The sequence below is a fragment of the Lycorma delicatula genome, chromosome 4 (assembly GCF_047948215.1).
Source record: "Lycorma delicatula isolate Av1 chromosome 4, ASM4794821v1, whole genome shotgun sequence".
Taxonomy (NCBI): domain Eukaryota; kingdom Metazoa; phylum Arthropoda; class Insecta; order Hemiptera; family Fulgoridae; genus Lycorma; species Lycorma delicatula.
The window spans coordinates 166139041-166157399 of record NC_134458.1 but is presented as its reverse complement, the minus strand read 5'-3'; the positions used below and the strand labels follow the sequence as shown (position 1 = coordinate 166157399).

At 29.4% G+C, this 18359-nt stretch overlaps 1 protein-coding gene across 1 annotated transcript in view; it reads left to right on the top strand.

Annotated features, from left to right (window-relative positions):
• The window catches only part of gudu (Armadillo repeat-containing protein gudu), a 604246-nt gene that overhangs the window by 39915 nt on the left and 545972 nt on the right, over positions 1-18359 (top strand). The window contains exon 2 of the mRNA XM_075364673.1: positions 13019-13082. The gene's annotated coding sequence lies outside the window, so the exon portion shown is untranslated. The remainder of the gene's footprint in view (positions 1-13018; positions 13083-18359) is intronic.

Sequence of the window (18359 nt, the reverse complement as noted above, 5' to 3'; positions counted from 1 at the left end):
AACTTGTTAAATTGAAACCTTATTATCTTATAATTATCAATTAAATCAGAGTTTTTATTTTTAATTTTGACGGTAATTTGTTTATTTTATTCATTCGGTCTTTACGCGAATACTGTTATTTATTTTTCATCGTGTTATTCTTACATCCTACTACAACCACTTGAATAAAAAGAAAAAATGTAAGCACAAAACTAAATAAATAAAAATCTAAAATGAAAAATCGCAATTTCCTCATGCTTTTTCAAATACATAAAATAAATATAGGGATGAAAAGTAAACAAAATATTTTATTTATGTTTTCTTTTTTACCATTTTTAAAGCTATTTCTTATCTGAATATTAAATTTTCATATTAAAAATGAAATACAATTTTTGTTATTATAATGGAATAAGGAAAAGTATTGTAATAACGGAAAAAATTTAAATTAAAAATTAAGTTCGAATTATTTAATGTATTTACATTAAATTTACATGGAAATTGTTGTGCTCGGCTTTTATAGAATTTTTCAATGTTTTGTATAAATTCTTATTAAGGAAGAAAAATATTTTATTTTTAAACATATTTTTTTTTTACGAGCAGAAAAATAAATTAATCGATTCGTGAATTATACATATCAATCTACAGTTTGACAAAGTAATAGAAACAATCTTCTAACTATATACATATAATCTATCAGGCATGAGTAAAGATTCTCATTTATTTTAGTGATAAATTTTAAAATTAACATTACCTTATGGCTGTTCTTAGCTTCTCACTTATTTATTTAAATAAAAATGACAAAACCGTTTTAAAATGGATTTAAAAAAAGGTTAAAATTCTAGTAGAAATATTTAATCATTCTACTCTCTAAAATAAATAAATTAGCATATTGTGATTAAAATTGTTAGAAAGTTGAAGGAAGTGGAATAAACAAAATTTCAGATATAATATTAATTTTAATCATTTTTATTTTATATTATTAATAAATAAAACTTTTTTTTTCTTTATAACTACAAATAAATAAATATATATATCAGAATGAATTGCTATTGTTCATATTCAAATAATTTCTTAACTCTAGGAAAAATTGTGGCAAATTTTATGCAAATAAAAGAAAATATACATTGTTTATTAAAAAAAGGTGTGTGATTCATGCTTTATTTATTAACTACTTTTTAGGAATTCCGTAAATACTTTACTCTCGTTTACATTTGTGATAAAATGTTTCGCTTTTTTAAGTTTTTCAACAATAATAAATTTTAATGAATGATAATCAACATGAATACTCTTAAATTGATTTTAAATTTAATTTATAAAGATTACTGGAAAGATATAGTAACGAGAAAATGTTAAAAAAATATTTACAATTAAAAAAAAAAAAAGTAAAAAAAATACATTTAAAAATGTGCAATCTGGCTGATTTTCAAACAACAGTCATGAGAGGATAATAGAATGGACATTGGTTAAAGTAATTAAAGATGCATAAACAAAACTTAAAATATATAGTAACGTTTGCAATAAATCCTTATAAATAGGTAACAAAAAAAGTACAAAATATTACTAGAGATAAATATTATTAAAGGAATTTCTCAATTCCATCGTTATGCAGTTTTTTTTTTTAGTTTTTCTAATTGTTTTTAATATTTAATACTCTTTAGTGGTCATTGAGAAAATTCTAAGATTCAAAAAATTATGTATATAACGTATTTAACGTACTGAGCTAGATGAGGAAACTGTAAACATTCCAGTTTATTTATTTAATTAGTGTACCGATCTTATCTTACAGATTTCTCAAGCGATTGAGTTCCTCAAGAGACTTTTTATCGCACGGATGATATAGCACTTTTCTGGGATCCAGACAACTAATGGCTACCCTCTCCAATTTTCTCACGCGACTCAGTGCTACGTAGACCAGATACGCGTTAGTGCTCAGATCTACGGTAGCTTTATCTACGGAAGTCCCTTGGAGTTTATGTGGTGTCACAGCCAAGCACAACATTACCGGAAGCATATGCCATTCCAGTTTGTCCTGTCCCCCTAAAGCTTCAAATTCAACAATACTGGGCTCGATCCTCAGTCCGATGCAGACTTCGTTACCTCTAATCGTATTGTCATCAAACTCTTAAAATACCGTTTGTGGGAGCTCAACGGGCTCATGCTGGTCTCGGCTGGACTCGATTTTTCTGAGTATATTAGTTAATTTTTGTTATGGTTAGTTTCATCGTGATTTTGTATTATACTAGCAAATACCCCGTTTCAATTATGATTTTTTTTTTTTTTTGAAAATTGGAAGACCGGTTCCAAAGATATAACAACATTTCCGAATAACCGTGATCTGTTAGATCGATAGCGTATCTGATAAAGTTAGCCTGCAAGCTACTAACAAATATCCCGTTTGAATTTTGAAAATCGGACGATTGTCTGCAGAGATATTATAAGAGCACCCCACTGCTCCCAAAACAGCGCCCCAGGAGCACCCCGTTTATTACCAGTTGATGGTGATGATTGCTCTAGCTTCTCACGACGTGCTCGCGTCACTTCACCACTCTAGCTTCACACGCACACCCTACGGGAAGTCCATTATTATTAAACAGACATTTTTTAAATTTATTTAATATTATTTTATTTGGCGTAAATTTAGTTCTATTATTTTTGTAATATTATTCATTCGATTGATTTGAATAATTCAGTGTGAACCCAGCTAACACAGTGATAGAGGCTTACAGTTTACAGTTCATTACTTCAATTTATTAAAGTTTGTGTTCAACTGGCAAATATCGAGTACTACACATAAACATATAGCCTATGACACTCCCGGTAACATAAGGATTCCACCGTGGGTTCATATATCTAAATCGGTTCAGCCGTTGAGATGCTGTGGTGGAACAAATATACATACATATATATATATATATATATATATATATATATATATACACCCTAAATACATTACACTCCGTTTTGAGCAGTCTTCTAAAAAGTGGCTTTCTACATGTTTCTGAAATATATTTGTATGTAATCACCTTTTGGTGATTCAGGGGAAAAGGAAACTAATTTGGAAACTGACTCTAGAGATTTAAACTAGGAAAAAGACTCGAAAAAACATAAGTCTCTACGTAAAACTCATGGTTTTACAATCTATATCATAAAACATCTGGTACTGTTATTCTTTTTGAGTTGATAACTATTAAAGTCATTAGCGACTGCGCTATAATAAATTTATTATAATTTTTTTAGTGCGCTCCGAATGTCTTAAAATGAAAAACAACTTTTTCATATATTTTGTGATGCATAATTACTCCTTAAATTTTCATAAATTGATGATATGTATCATGGCTGATAAGAAATGGTAAACCGGTGCCGGAAGTCAAACCAGAACCTTTGACATAATAGTAGGTTGGTTGATGCAATCAACATATCAAACCGATTTTGTGTCCACACAATTTCAACAAAAAAAAAATTAATTAAAAGAATTTATCGGTAATATATTTGCAGAAACTAGATTAGGAGGGATATATTTTAATTTTTTAGACACAAAAAATCGGATTAAAAGTTGCTAAAAAAGATTTTTTTCGCTGTCCGGCGGTTAGGTATGAACAGTGGGAATCCTGATATTCTACATGTATGCGTGTCTTTTAGCCTAATATTTAGTCTCATTTAGCGTAACCTTTCTCATGCGAGCAGCATTTTTCTTCCGCTTGCCCATTATTCTGATTTTTGTATAATCTGATTACAAACACTGATTAATAAAACGTCATGAACTCTTCTCATACGATTTCTCTTTCAGATCGTTTCTCATTTCTCAATTTAGAGTGTATATATTCACGCATATCAGTATTACATGCACTTTTTTCATTTGTATATGTACTTTCCAATTTTTGACGTTTTACTGCGTCTTTTATAACTTTTTTCAGGCGAGTTTTTCTATTATCTTCAATCTCATTTAGCCCAACTTTTCTCATGCAAGCAGCATTTTTCTTAGGCCTCTCCATTATTTTGATCTGTGTTTAATGAGACAGAGAAAATTATGAGATAGTCGCTGTTGAAAATGCGCTAAAAAGTAAAAAATAATTTTGTCCAAAAACTTAATTAATTCGACACATTTTTGGATCGGCGCCTCCTTTTAAAAAATTAATTTCTTGATTTAATATGAATTTGTTCTATAATACCATATACGTATACTACAAAAAACCAATACCGTTATTACATCAATGGAATTCATATTTGTATGCTTTGATTTCTTTTCTGTTTGTGATTATTACATCTTTTTATTTACGCCATCATATATATGTCCATTCAAGTACTACATAAGTACGACCATGTATACTGCCGCTGATTCAAAAAAAGTGTCTGTAATTAATTATTTGGACATAATTATTTCTTACTTTTCAGAAAACTTTGATGTCGGTTCCATTAAAAAAAAAAAGAAGATGATTATTGTAGAATTTCATTCTTATATACTTATTGGTAATGAATTTTTTAACCAATAAAGTGTTATCTAATTAAAAATTTTTATTCTTTGTATTCTTGAAATTTTGTATGTATTTCTTTTGGATTTAATAGCAATACAGTAGTCAAACTACTGTTTTTTAATATATAATGTGTGTATTTTTAATATATAATGTATTTTTTAATATATAAAAACACAAGAGCTTAACTTTTATAGAACAGTGAAAATAAACGCTTTTACAAGAATACACAGGGATCAATATGAAATTAAAAACTAATACGTTATTTATACAGAAATTAATTTTGTAATTTAATCTTTTTTTACCATAATTATGGTTTAATTGTTTTTAAATCCGTAACTTTTATTTTATTATTATTACTATTAATTTAACATTATAATCTACTCTCTCTGCTGATAAAATTATGACTGATATTGAGTGTTTAAATTTCTTACTTTCGTAAATATATGTTTTAGTTATAAGTTAGGATGTTTTCGATCAACTCGTGAATAACTTTACGTTTCACGTACAGTTTTATATAATGATTGATATTGGGTGTTATTACAGGATCCATTTTTTATATTCAGGCAAACACTTAAGAAAAACAAACGTGTTAACGTAGAGGGGAACGTACTATATATGTTATAGATTACATAAACGTTGACTCTTTCTCGACTTTAGAAATTTCATCAACACTTATGTAATAATAAAGTTAAATTGGCAATTTATATCCACTATTTTAGTGAACGTTGTTTATATACCGTAATCTATATACTTTAAATTTGATTACAAAAATTTAATACTACGATGTAAAAGGAAATTTAATCTCGTGTGTAAAATAATCTATAAGGAGCAGATATGTACCATCTGTTATAAAATTATTCTTCCCAGATAAAATATAAATATATAAAGATAAAAATATAATATAAAGATAAAATATAAAGTATATAGTAAGCATAAAAATAAATTCTCATAGTTTTATTTCTAAAGATTTTTCAGATTAAATTTTTAATTTAAGAAATAATTTTTTAGTTTAATCCTAGTTATTAAAAAAAAATTGTAAGAGTCGGAAATAATAATTATTATTCTGTTTTTTGGACGTGTATGTTTATACGCAAAATTATGTAACAAAGAGACGTTGATCAGTAAAGGACTTATTTATTATACCTATAATTTCAGAATGTTTTTTTTTAAAACACTAAATTATATAACCATATCTTTGACACCTAAATATTTATTAGCGTTTTTGAAAAAAATATGATATTGAGACAGGATTGACAACCAGAAACAATTTCATTTCTTCATCAAGAAGAATCTAAAATTATCCTTATTTTAAAAATTACAGAAAAAATAATTTATTTATAAGTATTACTTAAAATAAACAAGGTCCGGTTTCTCTACTTGTAATATTTTTATTGGTTCTGCTCTTCAGATAAATCAGTTAACACAAAAATTATTTATTTTCTGCTCCTTAACTTTAATCGGCTTTTCAGCTATATCTATCGGTAATACTAATTTAGCTATGCTTCCTAGCTCAGAGAGAACGTTTCTGTAATCTATAATCTATCATAAAGGGTGATTCACGTAGTGTTGCCGACACTTTCTGAGCTCATTGTTACAGCGAAAATAATGAAAAAAAATTATATAAAAATGAGTCAGGAAACGCTTCTTTAGCGAGTTACGTCTAGCAAAAGATTTTGCCCATATACCTGGGCAAGAGTGAAATAAAACCGTACTGAAATTTTAGGAACCCAAATTAAACGATAAACTTGATGGTTTCTTTGGTTTGTAACCAGAAAAATTGAATAAAACAGGTTTCAGAATCGTATTTCTTGTAGTTTTTATAATATCCGACATAAAACAGAAAGAACGTTGTCTAAAAACACGTTTTTTTTTACATTTGTAAAATAGAAACTTTGTTAAATAACTTATAAATGGTTAAATTTATTATTAAAACTTGTAGAAAATAGAATTATAAAAAACTGATGTAAAATAGCCCAAATAATGAACAAACAAAACTTAAAAAAATGTTATTTTATAATTAACCGTATGAAAACGAAGGGATTACGTGTACGAAGCATGTTTGCTTTCCTACAAAGTACAATGATAAAAAAAATAGTGTTGTATTAAAGATAAAAATAAAATAAAAAAACAATACTAATGTTATTCAGACAATAAAGTTTATGTATCTTTTTCGAATTCAATATCAAATTGAAAATTTGAGAAATTATGATAATGTAAGTTGGTAACACAAATCAGCTGGCCAACAGTCCATTTTATGTCTTGTCATTAGTGCATTGCATGCTTTGCGTTTCTGCTGTGAATTGTTTGTTACCAGTACGGTGCAGTTTAATCAAGCGCACGCGTGTGTGTTTGTATTAATTGGTGTCATACCGCAGCAATACTTTTGTTAATAGTCTAAAGTTCATCCCATTCACTTTCCGCAATAATTGTATTACTTTAACTGTTTATAAAAGAACTACCCTGCACTTTATGAATAAATATAATACTGTCACTTTCACTACTGTTCACCAATAACTCGCCGAACAACTTCACCCACTGTCCACACTGGAATATTCGTGACGTATTCTTCACTCGCTGTTACCAAACACTTGCTGTTATCGCTTGCTATCACGATTGCGCCGAACACGGCCTCGCAGAACTACTGACTCTCTCCGCTGATTATTTTTTTTATCTTATTTTCCTACCCCCTCGGCTGGATTCATCGTGAAACACAGCTGTGTGAAGCACAGCCGAGAGAATTGTCCTATCTAACGGATCGTTTCAGTGCCTCCCTCTAACCCCTAGAGCAAGGTTTCCAGGCCCGACTATGTCGTTCTTGAACCCCATCTTAGGGGCTGGGACTCGGTATTGTTGCTTTGCCTCCAATGTCAGTATCCCACAAAGGGGGCTCACACCGGGTCTCGGTCTTTTAACAGCCGCCTGCCTCTAACCAGGTCATCCGACGGGCCCCAGCCGGATCTCGGTCTTAACAGCTCGAGGGCGACGGAGTCCTCGTGTCTCGTTGTTCCCGCCCATCCCGGCAAGCCCGGACGAACGACTCCACAGGAGGCTGTCCATCACCCCCTCGCTACCTCGTCGTCCCTGCCTTTGTGCTGCAGTATCGTCATTATATATTCTCACACAGCCCTGAATTTAGGACTAATCCACTAGTCATATCTCACTGGATGCAACCGATGCAGAACGCTCCGATAGAATGATGACGTCCGTGAATTGACGCAAAGTCACGTCCCAGGTTGTACCCAGCGACCTCCTACTCCAACCCGTAATAATTCGGAGACACTTCATCCAAGGGTTACAAACAAGGGTGACAAACCTTAGTCCTATGACCCTCCTTATCACAAATCATGCATTTCGTTTTGTTCTGAGATTGGACTCGCCTGTGGCCCGGCTGCCCTCAGTTGAAACACAATCCGAATCGGTCGGGTCCTGTGCAGGCGGCCGAAATGTGCTCCAGGGCCCAACACCTAAAGCAGCGATCCTCAGGGTCCCTGAATCGAGCCCTACAGTGGACCAACCGATCTTAATTCTCTGGTCTGTGAGTTTCCTCACTATGCCATACGAGGTGGCATTTTGTGCATCACCGTAAGCTGGACGGGGTGAGGTCACCTTAAACCGTTGGTTTAGGCAATGTTTATATCCCCTGATCTGCAGAAATAGAACCCGACTGGTCTCTTTAATAGTTGAAGAGTAATAATTTTATTGTCCTCGCCTTTACGTATTTCTATAAATTCTTATTCAGTTCCGGTAATTCGTCTGGTCGAACAAGAGCTTTTGGAGATGCCATTGTCTGTATTACAAAGAAAAAATTGCTAAACGGACCCGTTTCTTTTGGATTATTTTCTCTTTCTTTCTTCTTAATTGGAAAAAATCCGTTACCCTATAAATACTGGTCTTTGTTACAATATTTATAATTTCTCGAAATAAAGAAGCATATCTGTTTTTTTTCTTTCTTAATTTTGACAGTTGATAAGAAAAACCATCGACCAGTGCTTTTCCTTAGAATAACAGTGTTCTTAATACGGCCACTTCTTATAGTAATCATGTAAAGAGCTCACACTTACGGCTCTGCATATTGATGTACAATAGTGTGTTTGTTCTAATGAACAAGACGAGTAATGTAAACCGTAATTAACTAATTTTTCGTAATAAACTCGGCTTGGAATACTTCTTTTTGAAAGTGGCTATATTATTATAGGGAGTGTCTTTTGTCTTATTTTAAGGTCGCCTACTACCAATGAATAAGTTTATATTGTTTTTATTTCTTCTTGATATTTTAATTAAAGTATGAAAAATTTAACTTTTTTCCTATATTTCTTTCTTTCTATATTTAATTATTAGATTTGGCTAGTACAAAAAAAAAAACAATTTATCTTTATTAACAGAGGATAGTAGCATTAAGAAGATGATATCTGCTCACCACAGGGTGTTCATCATTATTTCTAGTTTCTCATCAGGTGGTCCGGTTGTAAATAAAAAAAAAAACATTGAGGGAAAATGCATATCTATGCTTTCTTGTCATTATTATTATTACTATTATTATATTACAATTAATATTAGTTTTTATTTTTGGCAATGATGTTTTAGTACTGTAATCATTTTTACAATACTTCTTCAAAAAATGCAATAATTTCCTTGATACTGTAACATTTTTAATTCCAGGATACCCCTTTCAAAGGGATATAATCTCATTATAAATGAAATATAATATACATTTTATCGTATTCTACATTAAACGATTATGATTTTTTAATAATAATTTATTATTATTTTCTAATAATTGTATTTTTTCCCCTTAAACACTTGTCTACTGTACCTCAAGGTTGAGAGGAATCCCTTAAGCATCTATTTCGACTAGTATAATCCAGGATTAATTTTAGTACTCATTCTGTGAATTATATCCATTTAGAAATTCTCATCATATACTCTTTTTGTTTCACGTTCTAAGGGTAGAGAGATTTAAAAAATTTTTTAGATTGTGATTCATATTCTCTTTAATCACATCTTCTAAACGTAAATTATGTTTGAAACCTTATTGTATTTAGTTTATACAAAACACATCACACTTTAAAAAGAATTACGTTTATCCGAGTTTTCTTGAATCGTAAGGTATAAAGAATGTAAAGGTCCTGAATGACAAGGATTATAAGCTGTTAGGTTAATACTTCAGTAGTAACTAAATGTTAATTCTAAAATCAAAAATCAATTTTTTCTATGATGATTACATTTTGAATCCGTAGGTGACGAGTTTAATATGACCAACAATTGGGAGACATCGTGTACGATCGGTTCATCAGTCCACCAATAAATTTCTTGTTAAAAGTTGTGTATCAATTCGTTTTTCAGCCAACTGCTAAACAGATAGTGTAGGGAGATGGGTAGAATGATGCATGCAGTATGAGTCTACAACCATTTTTTTTTTGTTACTATTGCTGTTGCTATAATGAAGAACGTTATATTTCAAAAACTGGTGGGCGAAATGTTTACTTATGCATTCTGCTTTCAATTTTTTATTTCCTGAATGCTGTCAATGAGGAAGACTTTACCCGTTTATCGGACTGCCCTTGGTATAATATTGAGCTTTTTTTATGAATATCAAACTCTTTTGTCAGGTTTATCAAAAACAATGGGAAAAATAGTAGAAGTATTATGTTTAATAGTTTAAAATAATAGCTTATTTATCCTGACGAATAAATCTTGATTATGTTGTGGATATATGTATTTTTAGTTGGGTTATTTTAATCCTTTTAACACGCTACTATTTTTAATTAATTTTTCGATTATAAAATGAATAGGATCTTTTTCGAATTTGTAAAATAAAAAGGCGGTAAATATAAATAAATAAATAAAGTCTTAACCAACTAATCGTAATAATTTCATGATCATATACTCATATTTTCATGTTTCGTAGACTGTTACAAAAATGAAACGAAAGATCGATCGAAAGTTCGTTGTATGAAATAACATTAAACCAAATACAATCGATAATGATAGTAAATAATAAAAATAGATATAGTTTCTTTTTGAATCTTGGAAAAATAATATTCTGCCTTGCTACACAAAATTTTACAGCAGTTTTTCCCGCGTAAAAATTCCTTCAATTTCACATGAAACACGTTCTTCCACTTCAGGTAGTGTGATAAACTAGAAAAGAGTTTTAAATTGAACATTTATTGAGAGTTGCTTTTCTTGTTTTATATTTGTTCACTGTATCGATATTTTTAAGGTTAAAATTGAACAAATTTTACTTACACCTTTAATTCCTGTGTGAAATAGTTAGAAAAAACAGAAACTATATATGACGTAAAAAACATTAAATTTTTTACCCGTAGAAATAATGAAAGGTTAAAAAAATATTTTTTTTTTACGTACCCTACAATCATTCAATCTTTTAACAGCGTGGCAACCAGTTAGTATGGATGAAGCCAACGACATATATATATATTTTTTTTTTAAATAACTCGAGCCTCAATAATATAATTTTGTAGACAGAAAAACTGCTATTAATTAAAAATTCAATTAAAATATTTTAAAACTTTAATAAATACTCGGATAAATTTAATGAAATATTTGCTTACAACCCGTACATAGAAGTGAAAAGTATAATACTATGCTTATTCTGGAAAAGGAAACTAATGTTAATAACCAAAGAGAATGCATTTAAGCAGATATGGAGACAGTATTCTTTTCTATTTACAAAATTTTCCCTAAAGGAAGTTTTACAATTTAAACGTTATTCGTGTTAACAAAAAGAAAAATTATTTTCTAATTAATCATTTTACAAGCTATTTAAACATTGTTAAATCACGTGAAATTTTTCATCGTGTTTTTAAATTAGCACTTTTTACTTAAAAGTTTTATGTACAATTTCAAAGTTTTAATTCCAGATATTTTGTCAGCTACAACCTTAATTCCATGTAACCTAATTTAATTTAATCCTTTTAAATCTTAAATTAATTACTGGAATTGTGACGTCAATTTTTATTAAATACGGCTTAAAGTAAATTAATTTTAATTAAGCTATAATTTCTTTTTATGTTTATAAAAGAACGTATCTTTTAAATAATGAAAAAAATATTTTTTTTAAATAATTTTAAATCTTCTTATATTTAAAGCCGAAAATTTGTATGCCTATCGGTTTGTTTGTTTGTTCTCGAAGCACGCAAAAATCAACCGACCGATTAGTTTAAAATTTTCAGGATACATTCGTATTATCACAAGAAAGGTATGAAGCCGTAAACGGAGGCCTTAGTTCCCTTGAGGATAAAATTTTCAAAGAAATTCATTAAAGAAAAAAATAATAATTACAAATTATTTTTTGTCACCACGGCAACAGAAATAAGTTGTGAATTTTTCCTGGTCAAAGTTCAGCGAGCTATGTTCCGAGGTCGGCCCCGGAACTCGTCTTCGCTTATCTGAGCCACGGGTGTCCAGGAGCCCCGACCGGCTAGTAATAAATAAAATTAGCATGACCGATTTAAAAACCAAGTTCAAATAGTAAAAAAAAGAAAAAAATGATAATAATAAATATTAATCAATCCTTGTTTGAATATCGATAATAAATTAATTAATCATAATTTGGTTAACGAAACTGACATTTGAGTTTGAGTTGTATTAATCATTTTGAAAGCTACAGTTATAAAATAAAAAAATTCAAGATATATCAAATTAATATCTGTTGTGTTTGTATTTTTATTAACAAAACGTTTGAAAAAAAAAAAAAAATTGTTTTCTTTTTTTTAAGAAAAACATAGGAAAACACCTTTTACTTTGCATATAAAATATCTGAACTGCATAACTCGAAAGAACAAATTTATAAAATATAAACTTAACCAAAGTATAGGAACTTTTAACTTTACCTCATCAATTGTAGCGGATCTTTAAAAGTTCGCTGATAGTGGAACTTCTGTTATCGTATTAGTTTACTTTGTTTTTGAAATGACGGGCATATATTGCTGTGGTAATTTTTCCCTATGAGAATGGAAATTTTTTATTATGAAAAATGCCATGCCTGATTGGGATTCGAACCCGGGGACCTCCGAGTGAAAGGCTGAGACGCTACCGATCCCCCACGGAGATCGTTTACAATTGTAAACAAGTTTATAAAAAAAAATTAAAAAAATGTCATTGTATCCATATATTAATGTACGATTGAAGAAAAAAGCGTAAATTAATAAAAACAAATTTATTTTTTAATTTTCGAACACTCTCCTAATGTGTTTCATCAGCTATAAAAAAAAAAAAAAAAAAACAGTAACTTTTTTGTTGTAAAAGTATGAGGAACTGCTTTATTTTCTAATCGGCATGTTTAAGTCGATAAAATGTTATACAATGTAATGTTAATTTTTATTTCATGTTACTCTTATTATAACATTTTTGAGATTAAATTAGGCATATTTCAGGAAGTTTATTGGTTTAATCGGCTGAAAAAATTAATCCGTTTTTATAAAATGCTGTAGGTCTTAAACAAATATTTATTTTATTTAAAGAATAGAATTGTACGTATATTGCTTTTGTACCACACGACCGTTCATTGTTATTTGAATTCGCTTTTGTTTATTTATTTTTAGGTTTAACAAAAAGCCGTATGAAAAAACAACTTCCAAGAAATACAGACAGTGGGAAGCGACAAAGGTTTGTACGATTATATTGTTTTACTTTCATTTTATTAACGCTATCTTAGTTATTCCTATTTTGTAGTTATTGTTTATATTTTATTAACATTTATTACAATTTCCTCGGTCCTTTTTAAATTTATTTATTTTTCTTCTTATATGCATATATTTTCTCAGTTACTCATGATAATCGATCAATGATTAGCGACTTAGTCGGTCTATCAGCTAGATTACCAGTGAAACGACCATCTAGGTTTAACTTATTTTTAATTTCTGAGTATTTTCTATTATATTAGCCCAAAATATGTTTTAATTAAGAAAATAAGAAAAACATTTTTATTTTATAAATAATATTGGTTATTCAATAACTGAACAAGCAGGTGATCGTAAGAGAATTAGTAACTTTTATCTTAAACAATGGAGCATGACTTAAATTTTAAGCTCTGAAAAAATTCTGTTCAATTTCAGTAAAAAAATTACTAATTTTTTCTTCGGTAAAACCTCCGTCAAGGTTGTCTTTCTATCAAATCGACTACATCTACATTAAGGTATTAAGGAAATTAAGGTGTTCATACTATTTCAAAAAGTTGTGTATTATATTATTAGTTATGATGTAATCAAAAAGTGTACCTGGCTATCCATTTTCGGATTTTACATACCAAAATGAACACTTAGTTTTCCTTTAGTCCGCCATATTGACGTTTTAAAGAGAAATTTATTTTTCAAGTTCGGATTGAGGAACAACTGTGAATTCGAGAAAATACATGATTATTGCCTGAATAACATTAGCATTGTCGTTTTTGTTTTCTTTTTAGCTTTTTTCTCTTCTATCTTTTTGTATCATTATACTTTGTAAGAAAGCAAAAACGCTTTGAACGTTAATCCCTCCGTTTACTTGTCTGCTAAGATTTCGTTAGTAAATTTACTTTAGACACTCTACCGTCTGTGCGATTCAGTGTGTTATTTCTCAAATGGCTGAACGTAATACAACTGTGAGCTTCTGCTGGATCCCCAGCCGTATTGATATATCAGGCATGAGTGCGCTTTTAGTGCGGCAAAAGAGTCTTTTTTCTAAAGAGGATGGTTCATGATGAGTGGCAAAGTAAATGGAATTTTTGTCCAGTTAAAAACATTGTGTCACCGTGGAGCTCCTCATGTAGGAATGACCATCGAGAGGAGGTTACTATTTGCCGTTTGCGAATAGGGCACACTAGGCTCACTCATGGATATATGATGACTCAAACAGATGCGCCCGTTTGTGCTCGCTATGACTGCCGACTAACTGTACACAATGTCCCTGTGAATTTTGTCTGTTATGCGGTATTGTGTCGCAAGTTTAAACTAGGAGCTAAATGCAATTAGTGTTAGGGAACATTGTAATGATGGTTTCGAATGTCTTCAGAGTTGTAAAGGCCGTGAATTTCGATTCAAAAATTTGACTATTCATATAATCTTTATCATCTATTTATATCATTTTGTGTATGCCGGATGGTAATTTTGTTCTTTTACGATTTATTGTTGTTATTCACTGGGTTTTATTTTGTCATGGGCTTTTTCCATCTATGCTGTTTTTAAATTACTGTTTAGTTTTTAATTATTTTTTTTATTGTTTATTTTTAATATTTTTGTGTTTACTATATAAATATCGTATCCGGCCGCTGATAACGACGCTTTGTTGTGCACCCTGGAAAAAAGAAAAACTTCCGTTTTCATACGATAAGTGTTAGTAATTAAATCAAATTTCTTGAACTTTTGTTTGTTTTCTATTTGGTTATTTTACATAGATTTTCTCAAAATTAAATTCTCTACAAGTTTTGCGCATTTAATAGTCATTTAACACAGATTTTTTTTCTTACAAATATAAAAAAAACTTGTTTTTAGACAATAATTTTTTGTTTTACGTCGGATATTATGAAAACTACTGGAGATATGGTTTTTGTTTTATTTAATTTGTCAGATCAAAATCGTAAGAAACCATCAAGTTTATATCTTAATTTGAGTTCCTAGAATTTCAGTATGGTTTTATTTCACTGTTTGCCCAGAAATTAGGACGAAATCTTTTGCTGCTGTAACTCGCTATCGGATCGTTTCCGGACCCATGCTTATATTCAGTTTTTCTCTATTTTCGCTAGTGGAATGTAACTAAGTGGATCACTCTACATATTGGTCCCTATAAAATTTTTCTCGTAATTAAAAAAATTCGCCGTAAACCTCAGAAATTTCAAAACTGCAACCAAGTCGATTTTATAACCTTGGTAATTGTCAGTTTTATTATTCAAACTCGGTTTTATTAGTTATACACTTAAGCCTTTCATCGTAAACAAAATACTACTTTATAAATTTATTTTTAAAATCAGTAGATAAACAACAGAGTTATTGCAGAAAATTGACAAGTTAATTTTCAATGAAAACCATCTCTACCGATGCTAAATTGATTAATTTTTATTTTATTCTTAATGTATAACTTGCAGTTGTTCAACTTGTGAAGAATTAGCACCCCCCACCAGGGGGTCAAATCGTACCCTAATTTTTTTACTGATTAATTTGATCTTTACCTAATTGTACTCTAAATATTGTATACATAAGTATTTATTATTTTGAAACCCTTTCCCCTATTTGAAAAAAATATCTATCAAGGGCAAAGGCAGAAAAGTTATGTAACTAATAGTTGGCCTATTTTTAATATTTTCGATACTAAATAACGACTTTATTTTTATTTATGGCTCGTATTCTACTGTATTAAAGTTTTTAATTTTTGTTTACAATTGATTTTATTTATAGTAATACCCTAATTTTTGAATTATTATGAGATATCGATATTTCAACAAAAAAAACTTGAATAATCAGGAGTTTTATAAAACGAAGTGAAAAATTTTTATTATAAAACATATTTATAATCAATGATAAGAATTGCGTAGAAGTTATCTTTGAAAAGGGATAAAAAATACACAAAGTAGGTAAACTTAAATATCTTGGGGAGATAATAACACCGACTGTACTCGAAAAAGAAGAAATTAAAAGTAGGATTCTTAAAATGAAAACAGCTTATAAGCTGACTGCAAATGTTTACAATAAGAAATTTTTAAATTATAAAGCTTAAACTACTACACTTCAAAACAGAAGGGTTAGCGAGTGTTTAGGAAAGTTTGATGTAAGAAATCTTTTAAAAAAAGAAAGTCGAATTTTAAGGAAGTTTTTTGCACCCAAAAGAACAGAGGCATTTTATGGTTAAATCTAATAAAGCAATTTACCAAGAAATAAAAGATTTAGAAACGGAAATGCGGAAAAGAAGAATGAGATTTTTGGCCATATTTATTAAATGAGTGACAATAGATTTACAAAACAATTATTTAACTTTTACAAAGAAAGAAAAAAAAATAGGGTGGCACCGGGACGTAAGCCAATATCTTGGAAAAAACTGAATAAAAATTGGAAAAAAATTATAACAATAGAATAGAGTTTTGAAAAACAATTTAGGATTTCAATCTAGATGAAAAGGAAAAACCAAAAAACAGCTCCAAAAAATTTACAGAAGAGCAGAAAAAAGCACTCTTGGAAAGAATGAAACAGTACTGGAAACAACAGAAAGAAGAGAAAAAGAAGAAAGAAAATGAAACGAGAAATCTAAAAACGTCTAATCGAAAGAAAAAAACACATTGTAATAATATAATTTACAATTAAATAAACAGAAAAAACGAATTTACGAGATAAAAAAATGTTCTTAATGTCTGCAGAAGTAAACTGAGAATAAAATTTCATAGATTCATTGTCGGTATCATTGTATTTTATTACCGTAAAAAAAAAACACAAAATTACATCAGGTGAAGGTTAAAAATTAATGGGGTGTGTTTTATCATCATTTATGAAATGGTTTGTTATCACTTAAAGATGGCCGCTTAATAGCTTGGATGAAATTGTTTCGCTTAACAGAATATATCATTTGTTACCGTAAAACTTTTACTGTTTATATATGCCGTATAGGACAGATTATTTTAATTCGGTTACACAAAATTAATCTTTTAATTTTTTTATTTAATTTAGAAAGTGACCGTAAATAGAATTTTTAAATAGATAATAAAACGTTTTAGTAGATTTTATATCTCTGTACATTGCGTATAAAAATTATTAAAGATAACGTCTTTGATAACACGTATAAAAAACTTATAGCTTATTGTTTTATATGGAATTTAGGTAAAACTTTTTTTTATGATAAAAGCAGTACGACAACCGACCATGTTTACCCAAGGGAAACATTTTTTTTATTTTATGAATGAAAAACCTAGAGCGTATATATTATCCCTACAAAGGGTGTAAGATAGAGAGTTGTTTTTCTTTACTAACTTTTAAAATATAAGTCTGCTTACTAAAAATTTGGCTATTTTTGTATAGTAAAATGTATATCTTGGTCGACTAAAATACATCCTGGTACCGTAAAATCACACTTCCTATTTCAAAGAATTTTTCCTGCTAAGCTTACATCTAGCAAAGATTCTCCGCTCAACGTCATTTAATATAAACATTTCTTTCATATCTTTATAATAAAATATTTTACTGCAGCAAACAATAATATTAATAAATAAATCGCAAAAAGGTAACCTAGCAACAGACTGCAATCATTTATTAAAATTAATTTTATGGTTTTTAACCGTGATTAGAAGATTGGCAGACCTCTGCAGAGTACATGTTAGTGATGATGAGGCTTTACTATACATTATTAAATGATATTTCAAGGTCAAACCTCTCACAAATCTGCGTATACATAAACCTAATGTTTGCGAAGTTATCACAAATATCAACATTTGCAGAATTGTCGGATAATCGATTTACCAAGCAGTATAATGTTTACTTGTATGATTATATCAATCCACAGTGTTATAATTGCATACAGACACACACACACAAACACACACTATATATATATATATATTATAGAGTAAAACTTATTGGTTTAAAATCTTTTTTGTCAAAATTAAAATAATATAATTTTTAATGCTAATTTTATTGAAACAGATTATTTTTGAACGTTATTTAAGAAAACAATACAATATATCAGCTTACGAGAAAAGGTTTTATTATGTTTCCATTACCATTTTTAAGAAATGATGAACCACCAAAAATGCTTATTACTAATTAATTTAAAATATCTTTAATTGTATTTTGATTTTATTTTATTGAAACATTGAATTTTTACACGACTGCCCAAAAAGGAGTGTAATGCATTTAGGGTTATATATGTATGTTATACCGCAGCAGCTCAGCGGCTGAACCGATTTAGATGTATAACCCAGCGTTGGAA